The sequence below is a fragment of the Pelodiscus sinensis genome, chromosome 2 (assembly GCF_049634645.1).
Source record: "Pelodiscus sinensis isolate JC-2024 chromosome 2, ASM4963464v1, whole genome shotgun sequence".
NCBI lineage: Eukaryota > Metazoa > Chordata > Testudines > Trionychidae > Pelodiscus > Pelodiscus sinensis.
In genome coordinates, this window is record NC_134712.1 from 123,038,399 (window position 1) to 123,061,502 (window position 23,104).

The window sequence follows — 23,104 nt, forward strand, 5'->3', positions numbered from 1 at the left end:
TTTTTTGAGGCTTCCTGAGCAGAACTAAACTCAGCATTTTTTATTTAGGCATACAAGCGATTTATAAAGACATTATAATATTTTTAGTATGACTCTCTATCACATTCCCTATATATCCTAACATTTGTTCTTCACCCCATTTTTTTTTAATACAGATACTGCACAAGAAAAAGTAAATAGGCACATGTTAAAAGGAGTTAACGGGAGAGTTAAAGTAAAGAAGAAAAAGTCTATAAAGCAGATAGATATGATTAACTGTCAATGTAATTGAGACATATGAAACCTTAAATGGTACAAATAAAGTGACTATAGCATTCACAAAAGCTCAAATAGGACAAAGGTATATATTTTTTTTAAAATGAGCATAAATATTAGGAAACATTTTTATGTTTAGGGAATAATAAACACGGGATCCTTCCCAAAGTGGCTGAGACAGCAGAACAAAACAATTAAAGAAAAAACCAAACCCACAGAACATTCAAGCTGTGATTGCATATGCTTCTGGGGACAACAGAATACCGAATACTAATGAGCCTTACTGGATTTAGTGATCTTTATTCTCTTAATAGGTTTTATTATTTGCTAATTTTCCCAATATGCATTTTGCTTTTAAGCATTTTGAAAGTAAATATCTAGCCCTGGTCTATAGTAGGGCTTTATTTTGAAATAACTCTCCTTAGATTGAACTGATAAGTGGAGCTTCCATACTACCAACCTTGTTATTTCAAAATAACGGGCCCCATATTTTGAAATCTGTAGGTCTGCTTTTCTTGGGGAATAATGCTTATTTCAGACTAGTTATTTCAAAATAGTGTTAGCTTGGACGATCCTGTGACACTATTTTGAAATAACTACTCCCCAGAGTAATTCAAACTAACTACTCCCCCATGCTTCCTGGAGCTCTAACAGAGCCTGCCTTGGACTAATTTCAAGGCTTCCCCATAGTGGGGATATGCAATGTTGATGTTGTAAATTCGAGAGTTAGATCAAATTTAGTTATTTCAAAATAGTTTCCTAGTGTAGACATGGCCCTAGCGCCTGCAGCCACAGTGCACTCAGATTTCAAAGCTAATTGTAAATAACACTAAGTGGGCCTTTGTGCATTATTGTTGTAGCTATGTCAGTTCCAGAATATTAGGAGACAAAGTGGTTAAGAGTCTTTTATTGGACCAAATTGTTGGTGAGAGAGGCAAGCCTTTAGAGTTCAAGGTAGTTTACAGAGTTTGCCTAACTCTGCTACTGTTTACACAATAGTGGGGCTTCCACTGATAAAAATCACTGACTACACTGACTTAACTCCACTTCTGTGAGAGGTGTAGTACTTCAGTCTATGTGGTTAGGACAATACAGTATCCATACACAGTGTTGGGTCCTCCCCAACCCTGGTACTGATAGTCCGAGCTGTCAGTCAGGCACTGAGTTTACTGCTAGCATCTCCGTCTGCTCAATTTTCACAGCAAAATTGTGACTTAATTGCTAAGGTGGCTATCAGTCAAACTAATTTTAAGCGTAAACGAGCTCTCAGATTGTCAGAGCCAGTTTGAACATATAGTTTAGCATCAGTTAGAGATATAGAGGTGACTGAGAAATAGAGTGATATTTTGTGAGATGGTGTTTTGCCTTTCATCACTTTTCTGTCAAAGCTCATTCAAGAACATTGATTATTTGGTTTTACCCACATAGCCGGAGCACAGGGAGGGTGGGTCCTACTACAGGAGGCAATCTGGGGGTAGAGTGTGGGTGGTGCCATGCTGGCAGTTTGAAAAGGCAGTGCCTTCCTCAGCCTAGCATACCGGCCGCCCATGAACACAGGCTTATATTGCAGCGTAGACATGCTCATGGATGTTATTGGGGGCATTTAGTGCACTGCAGGAGATACAGCACATGTCATGATAGACAAGTGTAGACTCATGGATTTTGAAAGCAAGTTGATCAATGTACCAGTGGATAAATGTCTGCAGGTTTTACAGCTCTTGTTCTGGCAGAGTCTGGTGACACTTCGTGTTGACGCATCTGGTCAGAGGGGAGCTTGCTTCTGATTACGATGATGTTGATAGGTTACAGGTTGTTGAAAGGGCTGAAAGGAAGCATCAGGAAATATTTCATTTAGGATGGTGTCCCTATCAAGTGTAGGTTGTAGTTTGTTGACATCCTGTAAGTGTGAAGTGACAGATGAAAACTAGGGGTGTGCAGTTGGATGGGGTTTCAGTTCTATATTGAAGCAGGTTTTCTTTGGGTATCTGGGTGGCCAAGTTGGATTAACATGTAAATGAGAGGCCTCTTAAGGCATTGGTAAAAATAAATGCAGAATCCTTACTTGAAAGGAAAGTGAAACAAATCCCTGAGTGTCGCATAAGGCGTCTATAGTGGCCTGATTTGCCATATCATATTGCACAAATGTAAATGACTGCACAATGTGCAAGGCTATGAAATATCAAGTCCTACATTTTGCATTTCAGACAAAGTGCAAAACCAGGCTCTTGATCTTGTGTCTAGGGCCTAAGACACTTTCATGAGAATAAGAGCATTCACCTAGTTCCTTGATCTAATTCTGTTTTAGGTATTTATATTCTAAATATGTTCTGCAGTTTCATCTGTGTCCTGTATTCTTCTTCAACCCTGGTGGGTAGGGCTGTGAAACAGCTGTTGTATGCCATCAAAGTCTTTAATTTCAGCAGCAGGTGAAATGATTCCTGTAAGTTTGTAAAATGCTAGTGGAGCCTCTGGGATTACGGCTACAATATAAACATAAAATGTTATTCCTAGCGTATGCTGCCTATGACAAAAAGAGGATATATGCTGCATGAGAATACAAACTATACTATAGAGAATAACATTTTATTTGATGTGTCACAGCAACAGTTTCATCAATGGGTTCCATTTAGAGTTTTGTGAAAGTTAACAATTTTGCTGAGGGGATGGGTAAAAATTCCCTTCGGTTTCATTTCATGGGGCCTTTTAGCACTCCATGGCTTTTACTTCATGATTCTGGTTCATATGAATGCATATACTAAGTTTTCATCTGTTTTGATGTCAAAGCAGTGCAAAACAGAAACACTGTTTTTACTGCCATCAGAGGTAACACACCCACTAACTGCACTAGGTGTATAGTTACAGTAAGGACAAAGATCAGAGGGGTAGCCGTGTTAGTCTGAATCTGCAAAAGCGGCGAGGAGTCCTGTGGCACTTTATAGACTAACAGAAGTGTTGGAGCATAAGCTTTCGTGAGCAAAGACTCCTCGCTGCTAGTAAGAACAAAGGCACTTGGGAATTGTGTCCACAGTTACATACTATTTTAACCCAAATATTTTTACTCAGGGTACTGCCGTGTTGTTGATTGCTATTACATTTGTTATCTGTTTCATCTAAAAGATGAATGCCGAGCTGTGATCTACATAGCAAGAAAGGAAATACTCTACATACCTTGGTCATACTGATATCATGCTGGTACGATCATAAGTAAAGTTTACTGATTTAGCCCAAATTCTTGAAGTAGAGAGTGTTCTATTGGATTTACATTGGCATAATTAGGAGCAGAATTCTGTTTAATAAAAAATTCATCTGCTCTGGCATCTGGATGAGTTATACTTTCATTCTCCAGCCACTATGATTAAATTATTTGATTCATCCTCTATACCTCCATGCTGCCCATCTCCTGGTTTCAGCTGTAGGATTTCATCCAGTTTCAGCTATAGTATTTGTAGTTAGGACTATTACCATTATTGAATAGTGTCAACCTAACACACTTTCTCCTCCCTGGCAACATAGTCCCTTCGGTACCTGATCTATCAGTACATTATAATAGTCGAGCATCTGCCTTAGCCTTCAAAATGGCACAATTATCCTATCACATTAAAAAGAAACCTGGCTCTCTTCTTTGACTGCTCTCTAATTATCTTTGGATAATTTTATTTCAGTTCAGACTCAGGAAAGTAACATAATTTCTGTGTATCCTTAACTGCCATTTTGGATTGTTGCTTGTCACCCTTACAAATTAAAGTATTGAATATAAAATTTCAAGCTTTCAAACAGGTTTAAATTACAGCATGTACAGTAATTTATAATTATTTAAGGACTTCACATTTTATAGACACTTCAGTGTGGAATTTAAAGCATACCAGTAATTTTGAACCACTCTGTTCTGCACAAAGCAATTTAAATGTATTGGAAATGAAATCTGAAAGTGATCAAGGTTTGAGGCATCATGGCACACACTGGTTAGAATTTCTAGAGAACTTTAAATTTTCATGAGCACTTCATTTAAAGGTGCTCAGAGCTGTAGTCTGGTATGCTACAATTTAAAATTGTTAGAGATTTTCCCATTTGGACTCTAATTTTTTTTTAAATGAAGATGTTCTCAAGATAGTCTAATTTCACTTTATAGAGATCTAAAATGCAATTGAAAAGAGAAAAGAGAAGAAGAAATATTTTGTGACTTGTACCTCATTGTCAATCTTTTCCCGTGTTTTTCAGAGAAAGCAGTTGCAGTATTGTACATCAGTACAATTCCCTGATGGACACTTTAAGCATTTTCTAGAGTTAAAAGTAAACAGTACAACAAAAAGATTCCAATACAACTTTATGTAGGTATAATTTGAATGAAAATGGTCTTGTTATGGAGCCCTGCATTTTATGAAAGCCAATTGATCACTTTTCAATCAGAGGATGTAGTGTTTCACCTATGAGTAGTCTTTAATTTTGTAAGTAATTTTAGTAAATTTTAGTAAAATTACATTCAGTGAGACGATGAGGCCCACTCAATGTCTTCTCTGAGCAGCTGTTCATATCTAGCCTAACCTCGGCCCACAGTATGTTCCCACTCTGTTCCTCCCATTGCTGTCAGTGCTTCCTTTCACATTTAACAGTGAAGGAAGTTAACTATTGGAACTCCATACTTAGGGATGTAATATACTCTCCATCACTTGAAGTCTTTAAATAGAAAATTTAAGTCTTTCTAAAGAGATGATCTACTTTTAGCCAGAATCTGTGTGTTTGGTGCAGTCTATAAGAAATTCTATGGCCCTTGCCATATACAAAGTCAAACTAGATTATCGTAATCATGTCTCCCACCAGCAATCATAAATTATGAATATTTTCTGCCATTCTTTTGTCCTGCTTCCTCTAGTATGCCCACTCTAACATAAAAATAAAATTAAGCAGTGGAACCATCAATATAATGCACTGAATTTACCAGGTAAACATGACACCTCTCACCTGTCCTCTTACTTTCCTATTTGCCACTCTACATCCTCCCTTGTTTTGTCATATATACAATTCGTTTGTAAGCTCTATAGGGTAGAGAAAATGTTTTTAATTTGTTCTATAAAGTGTACAGTACACTTTGAACATTGTAATAATAAATGCAAATTACTCATGTATTTAAGGATTAAAGTTTGCAAATTTGAATCTGAAGAATATTTAGTTAAGTAATAATTTTGTAAGACACAAAATCTAAGAATCTCAAAATTAAATACCATACACATACATACACACACACACACACACACACTTACTTTTGAATAGGACACTGAACATAGCTGCAGTCTGCTAGTTTATGAGGGCTTCCCAAGTGCAAAGTAGGATTATTTGCTACCTGGGAAGAACAGGAAAGACTAAAACCCTTGGTCCTACCAAAAATTATCTATTACTGAAGTAAGTTCTAATATCTCAGACTCTGAACGTGATCTGCTGGCTCCCAAGGTAATGTACAAAGTCACCATGTTTGCACAAGTAACAAACGCATTGCTTTGTGAAGTGCTTTTAGTTCTCATTTTAAAACAGGACCCTCTATATATTATAGAGAAAACTTGTTTTGCCTTTTGCTCATCTTATTGAAGTCAGCCTTGAAGCTTTTTTCAAGCACTTCAGGAGTGATGTGTAAAATAGCTAGAAGTACTTCTTGAATATATTTTACTGATTAAAAGGGACTATAACACCACTAGACTTCCTAGTGTTCTGTAGGAGTCTAATTCCTGGTAACTGAATCTTCACTGTCTGGTAGACATCTTCATAAATGAATCCAGAAATATTGTTCACAATAATTTGCCTCCAAGTGCCAGTCATTCTAATTGAATTGTAAATGAAGCAGTCACAGTGTAAACAGATGTGAGGCTTTTTTCTCCCCATTGCTGGGAGGCTGAAGAGAAAAGAGAACCTAAATTTAACATCGTTCATACTATTGACTTTGATATTCTTTATAAAAAGAGTAAGCATTCAGAATCTCTCTTCTCTCTTTCATATCTTATTTTCCAATAACCCATTACTGGCCAACAGATAGTAGTATTAAAAGATACTGCAAATTGTATAATGGATGACAATGAATGGTTTAGGGGATTGTATTTGAAATAAGAAGGCTTTCCCCCTCCAGATCACATGAAGGGTCAGTTGAATAATGCAAGAAATGTCTCCTGAATTTTCTCTCAAAAATTATGGCAATTCTGTACTGTTGTTTGTTGGATTATTTGTTTGATAATATTCAGGCAACTGCTGTTGAAAAATTAACAAATACTGAAAGGCTCATGAACTTTCAAACATACGATTATTTGTCCAAAATGTCATATAGATAATGTGTATTTTATTAGTATATATTCATCTTTTAATAAATAATTCTTCTGTTTAAAATTTTTCACTCATGCAGTCAGGAAAGAAGCAATTTTATGTGTTAGGTGACCAGTCCCCTACTATGAACAATAAGCGAATAGTAAACATTTGTTCCTGAAAGTCATAAAAGAAGTTAGGTTTGGGTAATTTCTTCATGGTGAACAATTAAGCCATATCTAGTTATAGGTTTCATTCAAACCTGACTCACGTTGGCTTCATGCAATTCACAATTAACCTGTGGAACACCTTGCCAGAGGATGCTTGAAAGCCAGGACTTCGACAAATTTCAAAATAGTGCTAGATAAATTCATGGAGGATAGGTCCATCAATGGCTATTATCCAGGATGGATAGGAATGATGTCCCTAGCTTCTGCTTGTCAGATGCTGGGAATGGGAGATGGGGTGGGATCGCTTGATGATTACTTGTTCTGTTTATTCCTTGTGAGGCACCTAGCATTGGCCACAGTTGGAAGACAGGATACTTTGGTCTGATCCAGTATGGCTATTATGTTCTTATGCTCTTAGTGCTTAAAAATATTTTCTTCACTCTTGAGTTCTTCTATCTCCTTTTACCTCGGTGGGGGGCGGGGGGGGGGGGAGGAGAACAGGGACACACATACACACACACACACACACACACACACACACACACACACACACACACACACACACACACTTCCCTTTTATTCCCTGCCAGCCACTCAGTTTGTATCCTCCTTTTACAAGCAACTTTTTTTCTTCAATGAAATCTTCAATTACAGCTATTCCTTTTAAGACTACCTGAAGTCTACATCTCTTTTATCAGGATCATTTGGTTCACATTTTATCAACATCTCTATCTGTCTTTGGGACTCATTTATACCATTTGCTTCAGTGTCCTTGTTTGGCAGCTTGCTCCATATGTTTGAAATAATTCCCCTTAATTCTCTGTTTAATCTTAGCGGATTCAATGCTGATCCTCTAGCATCTGTGCTGCTGAAACAGCTGTGCTCCCGCATTCATAAGTGTTCCAGCGTTCCTTTGGAACCTCAATGGAATATTACAGCACATTGGTACGTTGAGCAGCACTGGAAGGGCGTTTGTCATGCACGTGTCACATGCATGTCAAGCAGCAGTGTAGTGCCTTATTTCCTCATTTTAAAAATCCAATCGTGCTCTTAAGCATGCATGGCTGTATTGCCTAGTAATTTATCCCTCTGCATATCGCCCTTGCCCACAAATTACAGACAGAGAAACTGAACCCTTGTGTTATACATTTATCACTTAGACTTGGTATGCACTGAGAGCTGCTCCATCTCCTAATTCTACACAGATACAGTAGAAATGCAAATATCAGACCAACCAGAAGTGTAATAAGGTAAGTGCAATTTACACCAATGAAGATTACTCTTGTTTTAAGCCTGGGTAAGCTCCACTGGGCTTCTTTTGTGTATCTTAGGAGTTTGAGCTGTTGTGCCTACATCAGTAATTGGCCACTGATTGCAGAATTTCCTGAATGGCAGAAAGGCTTATATGGACATCTGATAGACTATGTGACTTGTTTATAAATTGTATAGCTTGACTGAACATGTCTATAGAGTGTTGGATAGATATTTGAGACTGCTTTAAAATACTGCTGTCTTGAAAATCCAGTGGAAAAAGACCTCAGCTTCCTCATTACAATACAGTCACACTTAAAACCATACGGACCATTTCATAACCTAATTTTAAATACCACTTTTTTAGTAGGTCACCTTAAAGCTCTATCACTATTCACTTTTTGCGTCTTTTGATTTTCATCTTCACAAGTGTCTTCTGAGAATGTGGGTGAAATTATTCTGTCTGCTGCAAGCAGTGATTGCTTAAGGAAAATGATTATGTGAAATATGTTATGCCCAATCCATATGTCAGCTCTCAGCCCAATAAGGTTTAGAACAGTTAAAGTACTGTTTAATTAAACTCCCTGCCCCCAAAACATGGTTCATAATGAAAATGCTAACTGTGAAATACCATAACAATTGTCAGTAAAATAAAGTATGTGTATTTTTAACCTATTCAATTAAACATGACCTGCTGTTCACTAATTCACGTTTACTGGCAAATCTAATTACATTAAAAATAGTTATACTCAGCTCAGTGATTTGAATATCTCTCTTTCTTTCTCTCTCTTTCTCTCTAGCTCTTTCTCAAAAAAGTGAGGGCAATTTTTTTAAGAGCTCCTAAGTGAGGGTATGTCTACACTAGCCCCCTAGTTCGAACTAGGGAGGCTAATGTAGGCATTCGAAGTTGCAAAAGTGGCAAGGAGCCCTGTGGCACCTTATAGACTAACTGAAGTGTTGGACCATAAGCTTTCGTGGGCAAAGACCCACTTTGTCAGATTCATGTAGTGGAAATTTCCAGAGGCAGGTATAAATATGCAGGCCAGAATCAGGCTGGAGATGACAAGGTAGATCAAATCAGGGAGGATGAGGCCCACTTCTAGTAACCAGATCAGCCATACTGTCACTAGTTCATTCTCCTGCACATCTACTAACTTTATATATGTCATCATGTGCCAACAATGCCCCACTGCTATATACATCGGCCAAACTGGACCGTCCCTACGTAAAAGAATCAATGGACACAAATCAGATATTAGGAATGGCAACATACAAAAACCTGTAGGGGAACACTTCAATCTCCCTGGAGACACAATTGCAGATCTAAAGGTAGCCATCCTGCAGCAAAAAACCTTCAGGGCCAGATTCAAAGGGAAACTGCTGAGCTACAGTTCACCTTCAAGTTTGACACAATCCACTCAGGATTAAACAAAGACTGTGAATGGCTCGCTAACTACAAAAGCAGCTTCTACTCTCTTGGAATTCACACCTCCAGATCAGCTACTAGAAGTGGGCCTCATCCTCCCTGATTGGATCCACCTCATCATCTCCAGCCTGATCCTGGCCTGCATATTTATACCTGCCTCTGGAAATTTCCACTACATGCATCTGACGAAATGGATCTTTGCCCACGAAACCTTATGCTCCAACACTTCAGTTAGTCTATAAGGTGCCACAGGGCTCCTTGCCACTTTTTGCAGATTCAGACTAATACGGCTACCCCTCTGAAGTTGCAAATGAAGCCCGGGATTTAAATATCCAAGGCTTTATTTGCATCTTCCCGTCCGGGCGCCATTTTTAAATCCCCTTAGCCCAAACTAACTGCCTGCGGCTACACGCGGCAGTCAAATGTTAACTCGAACTAAGTCCTTAGATCAAGTTAACTGTTACACCTCATGACTTAAAGATGCAGAAAGGTAACTAATGGGATTTTCAAAGGTGGCTAACTTGTTGCTTCAGGTCCTAACTTTAAGTACCTAAACCAGTTAGGAACTGAAGCAACAAGAGCAACAACTTATTTACATGTCAAGCACGCAAATAGTTTTGAAAGTGTGGTGCTTAGGAATCTAAGCCTTATTGAAAGCCAATAGGACTTGGGCTCCTGGTAGAAGACATTTTTTCTTCAGAAGTGGACTTTGAGGTTGATCAGGACAGTCTTCCCTTCCTGTTCAGGTCTTCTCTTGTTATCACTGTCAACATCAGGACAAGAAAGGCAATACTGGAAAAAATGGGATGGAAGGTCCTGAGATCCTGAAGGGACAGACCAAAACACAAAAGGCTCTTGGAGCAATGAGATCATTGAAAGGAGGGTTTCTGCAGGCAGATGCTCATTATTTTTTGCACAGGTCTATTAGTCTCTTGCGTCCACTCCATGGCTAAGTCTACACTGCATCCTTCTTGTGCAAAAGCCTATGCAAATGAGGTGCAGATTAGCATATTGCTGCACATCATTTGCATAATTAATTACGGGACATTTTTTAAAAAATGAGGAAAGACTCTTACTCAAGAGGGGTTTTTTTGCACAAAAAGGAGCTCTGTAAATGGCTCCTTTTCGCACAAAAGCCTCTTGTGCAAAAATGGCCCTTAAATAATTATGCAAATGAAGCATGGCAATATGCTAATCCATGCTTCATTTCATAGGCTTTTGAGCAAGAGAGAGATGAAGTGTACACATAGCCCATGAGTATAATGTGTTTGTTTAGAATAGGTATGTGAAGATTATCTGGTTAACCATTAGGACCACAGGATTGGTAGACTTTTGGGAGTGTGCAATAGCTCCTGTAAAGGCATTGGAAAATTGGTACTAGTTTCAGAATTTTGTCAATTGGACTGTAGGGCTACAGTGTCGAGAGAGGTGGGACATAAGGTTTGGGTCTAATACAGCAATCCATTTAATGTCTGGCATGGGAAGCTCATGTAACAGGGGAAAGAGTATATACTACTTAAAGCCTACTTCCTTTGTATGAGAGTGTTATAAAATAGATGTATTAAATATTCTTCTATGAAATCTCTTCCTTGCTATGTGGCATGTGTTGATTGTTAAAATGTTAGGAGCTCTTAAAACATCTTAAAAAAGAAAATGTAGGCAGAAAAACCTCCATGTTCAAGCCAGAGAACTTTCTGCAATTTGGAAACCTGCTCAAGAAGTTGGTAAAACAGAATGTGCCTAAGTCACAAAGTTCTAAAGGTGTTTGTAGATTATTATACCACTCTGTTGGAAAACCGGGAAAAGATTAACTTTAAACTGTGTTTGCAAAGGTCAAATTTATAAATATATGGGGGGATGGTGCCTAAAACAGATCATGTGAGGATTTGAGGAAAAAGGGCTCCAAGTGATAAAAAAATAGAAGAATGTCATCCTTGCCCTGGTCTTTTGTAAATAAACACTGATAAAAGTGTAGGGCCTAATTGTGTCTGGTCTTTGCATAGAAAGTAGAATCCAATAACTTAGATGATAAATTCCTTGGTATAAAGGCCATACCCACTAATGAATTTTTGCATCACCAACTATTTCTTGACCAATTGCTGCTATTACAATACAAATTTTGAAACAACTAATATGAATTAGTACATATAAGTCATCCCTTGTATGCCACACAAAAGGAACTGTCTTAACTGTAGTCAGCTCCTGTATTACTGTTGAGTACAATATAAGACATTTTTGTCTCATAAGTACACAAGTAATTGTCTCCCGGATCCGCTAGACCCAGGCCAGAAACAAAACATATTGATTTTGCAGGGAACTAGGCATGCTGCAACTCATCTTTTTAATACTTGTGGACATGAGTGGTGGGTGAATGTAGGGCTGGAGAAGGCAAGTCCCCAGGCCTGCCTTTTCTGCCTGAGGCCTCGCACCCCACCCTCAGAGTCAAACCCACTCACCATCACATGGACTCACCACAAGCCCCCTGATCCAGTTACGTGTGGTGTATAGTCCAAATCTTCCTAGCTCCAGAACAGGGGGAGGATGGATAGTGCATGGCTCAACCCTCTCCAGCCCCAGAGCATGGGGAAGGTCGGTGGCATGCAGTCCCAGCCTCTCCAGTCCTGGAGAATGGGGAGGGCAAGGGGCACATGGCCTAAGCCTCACTGTATCCAGAGCCTGAGGAGGGTGGGGAGCAGACAGCCCAGTTTCCTTAGCCCAGAACATAGGGTGGGTGCACTGTCCCAGCCTCCCTAGCCTTAGTGTGGCTGAAGCCTGGGAGTCATGCTGAAGCTGGAGGCAGAGTGTGGGTGGAGACATGCCTCAAAGTTTGGGAAGGCATTGCTTTCCCTCACCTCTACGCCCACTGCCCAAGCTTGCAGACTTTGTCCTTTATTAAGGTTCCTTTCTTGTGATCATTTTTTAAATATTTTCAGATCTGGAGATATCACAATTGTTAGAACAGTAATTTTTAACCTAACAATACTCAAGTATTAATGTGTGCATTTGTATATGTTCTAACCTTTAAATGAGAGAATAAAGGAAATGTGCCTGCCTCATAAATTCTAATACTCATTTGTCCACTGAGCTGCAGTGATGCTGAGGAATGCCTTAAATAGGGCTAATAGACAGGGACATTTATATCTCTTTGATATCTTTTAATAGTTTACTTTTACAGATTCAATTCCATTTTCAATTATACTTTGCCCAGCACAATTCTATTCTGCAAGAGAACAGCAGGGTTCTTCTAAAGCTCTGATTGTGCCTTTAGTCTGCAAATAGGTTTCCATCATACCAATACATTGCTGAAATGTTTTTTTTTCTGCAAAGGAAATTATAAAGACTTGTGCTTAGAAGGGGGTATGTGTTTAATAGTTATAGTGGAGGGCTCGTGACAAGACTACAGAGGTCCAGTCCCAAGCTCTGTCACTAGTTTACTGAACAATTTGGGCAATTTCTTTATTTCAACTTGCCCACCTATAAAATAGTTATTAATATAGAGTTAGGAAGTCTCCCTCCCCAGCACTCTAGGGACACGCACAATCCATAAAATCCACACACAAGTCAGACTGCACTAATGTCCACATAACCCTCATCACAGTGCCAAAACTGAAAACTTTCTGGGTACATGTCTACATGTCATGGGCAGATTCACCACCATGGCAACTCCAGCTGGTTGCTCTGGGAATTAGCTTCTTGACTCTCTGGACACCTCCCTCTAATTGGTGTCTCCCCATGTTCCTCTTTGACCATGGTGTCCTTTTCAGAATACTGTCCTCTGGCAGTGCCCACTCCAGACTCTGAGCCCCCTTCCAGGGGGTGTTGTTTACCCAACTGCACACTCCAGGGTCCTCCCATCCCCAGGGGCACCCAGACCTTCTCCCAGGGAACACCCAGTTCCCCTGTACCCACCTTGCCTCAGTGACTCACTGCCAGTCTTCTTCTAGCCCCTGCCTTGGGGGCAAACTACAGTCTGTAATGGCCACTCATCAGTGGCAAAGGGGTGAGGACTTGCTGCCTTTGCCTGCCATGGTTGCCCTTTGCAGCCCCAGTAGCTTCAGGCCTGACGTCCTTCCCGAGCACTGCTTTACCTCCAGGAAGCTTCCTGCTTCCCAGGCAATGTGTAAGAAGATTCTTTTTTAAGACAGATCACTCAGATGCATCATGCTTTTAGTTTAGATGTATTTTATCATACAAGAGATAGGAGACATTTGTCTCCATCATTGACCATTCTGTATTTTACAGTAGAAATTTCTTTGCTTGTTAAATCAAATGTTAATGAATCAATAGTAAGGATTCAGGGGAAGAAATTAACAAGAAGAGGTAAACACAACCCTGTTTATAGGTGAAAACAAAGGGATTATTTGAAGATTCCCTGATCAGATGTTTGTCGGCTCAGCACAGCAGTCTAGACAGGGATCTGCTGACCCCAGAACCCTTCGTCGGCAGATCCTGTAAACCTTGTTTCACGAGGCATAAAGGTGAGGCAATTTCAGCAGCCCCGCATGGCTGCTATCTGCCAGGCTCACCAAGCAGGTGTCCAAATCCGAGAGGCCCTGAGGGAGAGATTCTCAGAAGGAGTCCACTGACTCTCCCCAGGGCCTCCTCCATGGTGCAGGGGAGGGGTGGTTTCTGGCTTGGCCAACCCCTACTTATCCCTCCACTACCCTCACTCTCTTCCCATTACAAAAAAGTGGGTCTTATGTGTTCTTAAACAGAAGTTTGCTTTATTAGAAATACTATCAGTAAGGAAAATGTGTGAACTGTTTAACAAAACTTTCTCTTTTTACTGTTTACATGTTTATCCACAAAGGATAATCTGTCTGTCAAAAATAAAGATTGTGTAACATAACTGAAATGTCCTTTAACTGCGGTGGTAGGGGACTGAAAACCTGGAGGTGGGCTCAAGTAGCCACCTTCCTGTGTCCTGGCATCACCATGGCCTTGAGTTTGGGTGGTGAGAGCCAGTCCTGGCCTGGGCAGGAAGGGTGGGGTGGCAGCTGTTGAGCATTTAAGGGCTTGGGAGCAGGAGGAGCTGGGAGGGAAGTGGGGGCTGAGGGGAAGGTGGAGTAGGGGCCTGGCATGCAGGAGGAACAGGCCTGTGACAGGGGCAGGCAAGGCGAAGAGCTCCCTCATTGTGGCACAGATGTCAGTGCGCTGCTGGACCAGCTCATCCAGCAGCCTGCTGCACCACTCAGATTCTACCTGCGTCCTCTGCTGGAGGGTCCCATTGAGGTCCTGCAGGGCCACAATGTGCTCCCTCAGCAGATCCGTGTACACACACCAAAGCCTGCTGGTGCCATGGGTCCGGGATGGTGGTGGGGCAGGTGTGTTGCTTCTTTTCTGGATAGACGGTCTGGCTGTGGAAGAAAAGAGGAGATGACAATCACTGTGGGTGTGTCTAGACTACATGCCTCCTTCGACGGAGGCATGTAGATTAGCCAGATCGGAAGAGGGAAATGAAGCCGTGATTAAAATAATCGCGGCTTCATTTAAATTTAAATGGCTGCCCCGATCTGCCGATCAGCTGTTTGTCGGCAGATCGGGGGAGTCTGGACGCGATGCCCCGACAAAGAAGCCTTTCTTCATCGACACAGGTAAGCCTCGTGAAACCAGGCTTACCTGTGTCGATGAAGAAAGGCTTCTTTGTTGGGGCATCGCGTCCAGACTCCCCCGATCTGCCGACAAACAGCTGATCGTCAGATCGGGGCAGCCATTTAAATTTAAATGAAGCCGCGATTATTTTAATCGCGGCTTCATTTCCCTCTTCCGATCTGGCTAATCTACATGCCTCCGTCGAAGGAGGCATGTAGTCTAGACACACCCTGTGTGTGCTCCCCTGCTGTCTTCGAGGGCATGCAGTGGCTGTCAGGGGCTCTCCATTGGACAGGAGACTCAGGGCTGTTACACATGACACCGCGTTTGAGTTGGGTAGAGGCCTCAAAGGCTCACAGGGGCCTCAGTGGCAATGGGGCTAGCTGGGCCCCCACTCTGCCCACCCGCCCGTGTGTGGTGACCCCTCAAAGCACTCACCTGATGTTTCCTTCCCAATGTCCACGGATACCTGGGAAGCCTCTGTAGTCTGAGTCCCATCTGCCTCCTCTTCCTCCTCCTGGGGCATCTCTCCCGCCAGATCTTCCTCCCTCAGGAGGACTCAGTCCACGATGTGGTGGAGTAATCCAGACTCCACTACATGCAGTGGAGTCTGGGCTTCCCCACTGCCCAGGATCTGCTCCAACTCCTCGTAGTAAGGGCAGGTCTTGGGGGCTGCCCCAGAGCAGGAGTTCTGGTCCCAGGCCCTGGCATATCCCTGCCACAGCACCTTTCCTTTGGCTCTCACTTGTGCCATGGTACAGGGTTGATGCCCTTCGGTGGCCAGTCCACGGGCCAGGTGCTCATAAATGTCCACATTCCTGTGGTGCGTTTGCAGGGTCTGCAGGGCTTCTTCCTAGGACTAGAGCTCCAGCAGGTTTTTTATTTCTGACCCTGACCAGATTGGTGCCCACCTTTTCGTGCCCCTGGGTGGGTCCTCGTCTGTTTCAAGAAGGGCCAGAGGGGCCTTGAGGCTGGGACATGGCTGTCACAGGCACTCTGGCTAGCTGCCAGGACAGTAATGCCTGTCTGGGTGCTTGTGCCTTTAAGAGACTGCGGCCAGGAACCACAGAGGTGCTGTATCTGTAAAGGCTAGACTGTCCACCAGGGTTTCTTCCTGGAGGCCTTTTTTTGTCGAGAGAACTGGCTCCCTGCATCCACACACACACACCTTTTGTCGACAGATCTGTCGACAAAGATGTTCTTCCTCATAAAAGGAGGTTTACCGCTGTCGACAAAACTGCCACATTCAGTCGACTTACTGTCGACAGAATGCAGAGGTAGTGTAGATGCAGGTATAGTTTTTTTGACAAAAGGCCACTTTTGTTGACAAAACCCTGTAGTCTAGACAAACCCACAGTCCACTGTCTAAGAATTATAGACTATTAAAATGCAAGACTAGAGATGACTACAAGAACCAGAGTGTCTGATCCTTCAAGAGCCAATAAGCTTGGGTTGAAATTACTGATCTTGCAGGATCTGGTCAAAATATTGGTCCTGATCCTAAAGCTATTGTTTGGGTTGGATTCTTATTTAAATCAGTAAGGCTAAGTCTACACTCGCAGCTTCTAGTGCAAGGACATCTTGTGCAAGAGTTCTTGTGCAAGGAAACATCCACATTGCCATGTGTGAGCTGTGCTTTTGCGCAAGAGCGCCTATGGCAATGTGGACTCTCTTGCGCAAGAAAGCTCTGGTGGCCATTTTAGCCATAGGGCTTTCTTGCGCAAGAAATCCCTGCCGAGTGTCCACACTGCCTGCTTGCGCAAGAGCTCCTGCACAAGAGGGCTTACACTTGTTAAAAAAAAAAAAATAGAGGATAGCTCTTGCACAAGAAGCCCTCTTATCACGCTGTACTGTAAGTTTCCTTGCGCAAGAGCGGGCGGGCAGTGTGGACTCTGCAGATTCTTGCACAAGAATGGCCATACTTGTACAAGAACCCACAAGTCTAGACATAGCCAGAGTTCTAATCATGTAGAAGCTGCAGAAGTGCAACTATTAACATCTTATTTTAAAATAGTTTAGAATTTTGTTCATTGTCTTCAAATGTTAATTAATATTATAGAGCATGGTAAATTCAGGTATTATGTACCATACAAATGAAAGAGGTCTAAATTACAGCACTATAAGATTCATTTTTCTCCAAAAAGGATATGCAGCACTCATTAACAGTAACTGAAGTTAAATAAAGAGTGAGAGAAGAACATGCCCTTTAATCTATTTTTGCGACACTGGCTATATAGTATAATCTCTTGATTATTTTCCAATTTTTATTCTAGTAATACTCAAATGCAGCAAAATAAATTAAACTTATTTTTTTCCTCTCTGAATCAGAACTGGTTTTGCAAACCTGTATTGTCTTTGCATTCAAAGTTCCATTACAAAGTACAAACTTTCCATAGTCATTTTACATAGGGCTGCCATGGGCAGACTCACCAGCATAGAGCCTCCAGCTGGTTGCTCTGAGAATTAGCCTGTTGTCTCACTGGATGCTTCCCTCTAGCTGGAGTCTCCCCATGTTCCTTTTTTACCACAGTGTCTTCTTCCGGACATTGCCCTCCAGCAGTGCCACCTCCAGTCTCTCTGCGTCCCCTTCTGGGGTGGAGGGGGGATGTTTCCTCCATGGCACACTCAAGGGTCCTCCCCTCTCCAGGGACCCCCCAGTTCTCCCAGGGAATTCCCACTTCCCCTGTACCCACCTTGCCTCAGTGACCCACTGACAGTCTTCATCTAGCCCCTGCCTCAGGGGCAAACTGCAGTCTGAAATGGCCACTCATCACTAGCAAAGGGGTATGGACCTGCTGCCCCTGCCTACCATGGCTGCCTCTCTACAGCCCTAGTAGCCTCAGGCCTTGCTTCAGGCCCTGCAGCCTGGTAGCTTGCTTAGCCAGAGCCTCCCAAGCTCTGCCTTCCTTCCCCAGCACGGCTCTCTCTCCAGAAAGCCTCCTGATTCCCTAGCAGTCAGGTCCCTTCTGCTCTCCCTACAGAGCAACAGTCAATTCTCTCTCCCACCAGAAATCCTTCTTTATATGGTCCCTAGCTGGGCCCTCATTAGCAGAAGTGCCTCAGCTGGGGCTTTGCTCTCAGACCTTGTCCAGGGCTGGGGTTTGCCCTTAAAGGGCCAGTGCAGGGCAGACTCCCTTTCACAAGGACCCTCATTAAGCAAAGCACTGTTTGACTTTAAGTATGTGCTCAAAGTCCATCTCAGTTCAGAAAAAAAAATAAACACCTAATGAAACCTAAGGATATATTTCAATGCTTTACTGAACCAAGTTTTGGGGGTATGTCTACACTGCACAGTGAGGTATCCTGAAATAGCTACCCTGCATTTACACAAGCAGCCAAGTATTTAAAAATATTTTTCAAAACAACAGATGTGCTATTTCACCATCCTGGTAATCCACACTGCACGAGGGATAAGAGGATGGCCCCAAATATTGCGTTATTTCACAATTTGGCACCATGTAGGCACACCACATTTCAAAATAAACTATTTTGAAATAGTTTCAAAATAAGATACACAATTTGCACCACGTAAATTGCATATCTTATTTCAAGTTTAGGGTGCTGTGTAAATTCACCCTAGGGTGGAAAGTCATGGAAGTATAATGAGGGGGGAAAAGGGAAGAACTCCTGCAGATACCAAGTTGTATGGTCAAAGCAGAGGGAAGAATAGTGATCTTCAGGCATCTGGAAGTGGCTGGTCATGATCACTGAAGCAAGCATGCTATGTATGTTCCCAGCATACAGCTATAGGTGTCATGGATATGGAAACGCTTAGGCACCAAGAAACCAGAAAGGTACAGTTATATGAGATGTACCAAAATAGACATGTGGAAGATAATAATATGAAATAATTTGAGCAACATATTTTTGAAAATGTCATCTGTAACAAAAATAAATCTGCTCTGTAATTAACTATATTTAGATAAATTATGTAAAATTATAAGCAAAATGCAAAGTGGTGCATGTTTAATATCTTACGTTAAGAATTATTTAAATATACAGTTACCATATTAATTCTTAATGAGATATAAATATCTTGATCCTTGAGTGTTCTGAAAAGGTAATGCATTACAGAGGATAGAATACCGTGATTATACCATACACCACAATGCAAAATAAATTATTTGATAAGGAAGGTATCTGAGCTAGGTGAAAACTTTTTAGGGGGTGAGTACAATCTCATTGGGTATGTCTACACTACAAAGTTAATTCGAACTAACAGACGTTAGTTCGAACTAACTTTCATAGGCGCTACACTAGCGCTCCGTTAGTACGAATTTAATTCGAACTAACGGAGCGCTTAGTTCGAACTAGGAAAACCTCCTTTTACAAGGATTAAGCCTAGTTCGAACTAACTAGTTCGAATTGAGGGGTGTGTAGCCCCTTAATTCGAACTATTGGGAGGCTAGCCCTCCCCAGGTTTCCCTGGTGGCCGCTCTGGCCAACACCAGGGAAACTCGTCTGCCCCCCTCCAGGCACCTGGATCCCTTAAAGGGGCACGGGCTGGCTACGGTGCCCGTGCCAGGTGCAAGCCTACCAGCACCCAGCCAGCAGACCCTGCACCTGGCACGGATCGAGCCACCCACCCAATGCCCCCCAGCCCTCCCCTTCTTCCCGGGACCAGGCTGGCAGTTCCCGGGAGCTTGCCCGGGACCACAAGAGGCGGGCACCCGCCTGGGCTAGTGCAGACATCGTGGACTTCGTCCACGATCTCCGCACTAGGCACAGGAAAGTGGCCGTCTAGGGCAGGAGAGCTGCCAGCCTGGCCACCCAGGAGCAGGTGTGCAAGAGAATCAAGGGGGTCCACTGAGACCCTCGACCCTGAGCCCTGAGCTTACAATGGCCGTCCTGGGTCAGACCAAAGGTCCATCTAGCAAAGTAGCCTGTCTGCCGACAGCGGCCAACCCTAGGGACCCTGGAGGGGATGGATCGAAGACAGTGACCAAGCCACTTGTCTCGTTCCATCCCTCTCCAGCCTTCCACAAACCTTGGGCAGGGACACCACTCCTACCCCCTGGCTAATAGTACTCCATGGACCCAACCTCCATGACTTGATCTCACGTCCCTTTAAACTCTGTTCTAGTTCTAGCCTTCACAGCCTCCTGCAGCAAGGAGTTCCACAGGTTGACTCTTTGCTTTGGGAAGAACAACTTTCTGTTACTAGTTTGAAGCCTGCTACCCATTCCTTTCCTTTGGTGTCCTCTAGTCCTTCTTTATGGGAACTAATGAAGAACTTTTCTGTATGCACCCTATCCACCCAACACCTGCTTTTAAAGACCTCTATCCTGTTCCCCCTCCATCTCCTCTTTTCTAAGCTGAAAAGTCCCAGTCTCTTTAGCCTCTCTTCATATGGGACCTGTTCCCAACCCCTGATCATTTTAGTTGCCCTCCCCTCTCTCAGCCTCTCTCTTCCCCTCTCCCACCTCCTTTTCCCAGTCTCCCCCAGTTTTGTTCAATAAAGACAGATTCCATTTTGGAAGACATGTTATCTTTATTTTGTACATCAAGACGAGGGGCTAGGGAAGGGTAAGTGGAAGGAGGTGAGGGAGGAATGGGGCACGAGCCCCCGATGGGGAGGACTGGGCTGGCTCTGCGGGCTTCTGGGGGTGGAAGGTCTTCTGCAGCCCCCCAATTGCCTCCTCTCCCCAGATGGCAGCCTGCAGCAAGTGCAGCCGGGCTGATGGCCGAGTGCTGTGATGTGCCGTGTGGGGGCACTCAGGGCACTCCAAGCCAGGACTGCTTTGCAAGCGGGGCACCCCTGAGAACTGTCTGTCTGGGGTGCGGGTCGGGTCCCTTTAAGCACAGCTCTCGGCTAGCCTGAGACAGCATCTCCACGCTCTAAGTCCTCCTCTGATGCCCTGCCGGCACTGCTTCCGGCCATCCTTAATGTGGACATGCTAGTTCAAATTAGCAAAACGCTAATTCGAACTAGTTTTTTAGTCTGGATCTGTTAGTTCGAATTAGCTTAGTTCGAATTAACGTTGTAGTGTAGACATACCCATTGAGATTAACAGTTGAATTCACACCATTCATTCAACATAACTGTAAGCATAATCCTCACTTAATACAAAATGAGTCCATGAACCCACCCAAGCTCTTGCTGAGTGTTATTTTGAATATTGTTGTGAGGGTAGGTAGAACAGAAAAAAATATAACCAGGGGAAGAGAGAGAGCTTAACTGAGCAGATATTTCTCATGAGCTGCCCTTGGAAGAAACCTGGAAAGAGGATTTTGGGTCAAGGGTTCAAGCTGAAAAGAATGCTCTTGGTGTGACATAAGAGACAAAAGAAGTGGTCTCTGTGCTCAGAGACACGAGGCTTTGTACATTCTTTGTAAATAAGCAATACTACAACAAAAAATATCCAATTATTACCAATTTCTCCTACATAGAATAATCTGCTAGCTGGATTTTTAATTGCTTGGGTCAAAAGGGGCAATTCTCTCTCTCTCCTCATTTTAAAACTCAAGTATTCATTAAAACACCACAACATACATTGTGCATCATATTCTGTATAGAGTAGGAAATACTTTATTGCTTAGGACAAATAACAGCTATGAATGTGCCACAAGAATTAGTAAGATGATAAATTATATTTACTGTATAACACACTGGTGCAAAGTGTCTCAGTGTACAATCCAGTGAGATCAAGAGGCATTTTAAATTAGACTCCAGTCTTAGAAGACAACCTTGGACTCTTGTGTTGAACACTTTCAGATCTCACTGAGTTCCATGGGAGTAGAGGGTTTGACAGCTGTCAAGGGACATGTCTACACTGGGAAATTATTTGAAATAATTTATTTTGAAATAATAACTCCTGATACAGCTTTTGAAATAGCATGTCCGCAATGATTGAAGCCTGCATCACATGTAAAATCCATGGAAGCACTCTGGGAAGGGCACCAGGAGGGTGGACGCTTCCTGTAGTTGCTTGCTGAGGCTGAGACATGGGCTTAAAGGGGCTGCTCTCTATAACTGCAGCTCACATGTCACTTCTTCACTGCCTAATCTCTCATGGGACACCAAACCTATGCTGTGTGCTCTGGTTGCCTTTGCAGATGCATAGCAAAGGGATGACCAGCAGTGGCTCCAGAACTTCTGCATGCAGAAGGCCATCTTCTTAAAGCTCAATGAATCGCTTGCCTCTTCCCTAAAACGAGGGAACACTCACATGAGACCTGCCATCCTTCTCCAAAAGTACATTGCCATCACCAGACAGCTACCACTCCATGGGGAACCAGTTTGGCATGGGGAAATCCATGGTCGAAGCTATACTCATGTAGGTAGTCAAGGCCATCAGCACCATATTGCTGCAAAGCATCATCATACTGCGGAATGTTGATCCCATCATCGATGGCTTTGCTGCCATGGGCTATCTCAACTGGAGGAGGACCATATACAGCACCCACATCCCCATCCTGGCCTCCATGCCTCAGAATTTTTTAACCAGAAGGAGTACTTCTCAATGGTGCTGCAAGCCCTGGTGGACCACAAGGGATGGTTCATGGACATTTACATTGGCTGGCTGGGGAAGGTGCACAATGCCCGCATAGTCTAGTGTTCCAGAGGATGCACACTGGCACTTTTTTCTCTGACCGCACCATCAGAGTTGGGGGTGTGGACATGTCTATGTGCATCCTGGGTGATGCAGCCTACCCCTTGCTCCCCTTACTGATGATGCCCTACACAGGCAGCCTGAACCCCACTAAAGAGTACTTCTGTGCCATGCTAAGCAAGTGCTGCATGGTTGTCAAGTGTGCCTTCGGCCACCTAAAGGGGAGGTTCAGAAGTCTCCTTACCTGCCTGGACCCCAGTGAATTAAACATGCTCTACATGGTGGCGGCCTTCTTTGTGTTCCACAACATATGTGATAGCAAGAAGGAAACTTTCCTGCCAGGTTTGGAGGCAGAGGCTAATTGGCTGCCCAGGGCTTATAACACCAGTGCCATCAGGAAAGCACGTCAGGGGTCTTTGCTCATCTGGGAGGTTTGGATGGAAAGTTTCAGACAAGGCCACTTGTAAGACTCTCTCCTAGGCCTCTGCACAAGGGGTCCCTGTATTTCCCCTGTGTGCCTTTCCTCCCCCAGCACTACATTCCCCTGCCCTCACTTCTCACCTTCCCACTCCCCA

General features: G+C 43.0%; 1 long non-coding RNA gene across 2 annotated transcripts in view; it reads left to right on the top strand.

Annotated features, from left to right (window-relative positions):
- Window positions 1-23,104, top strand: part of LOC142827201 (uncharacterized) — a 144,807-nt gene that overhangs the window by 51,380 nt on the left and 70,323 nt on the right. The window lies entirely within an intron of this gene.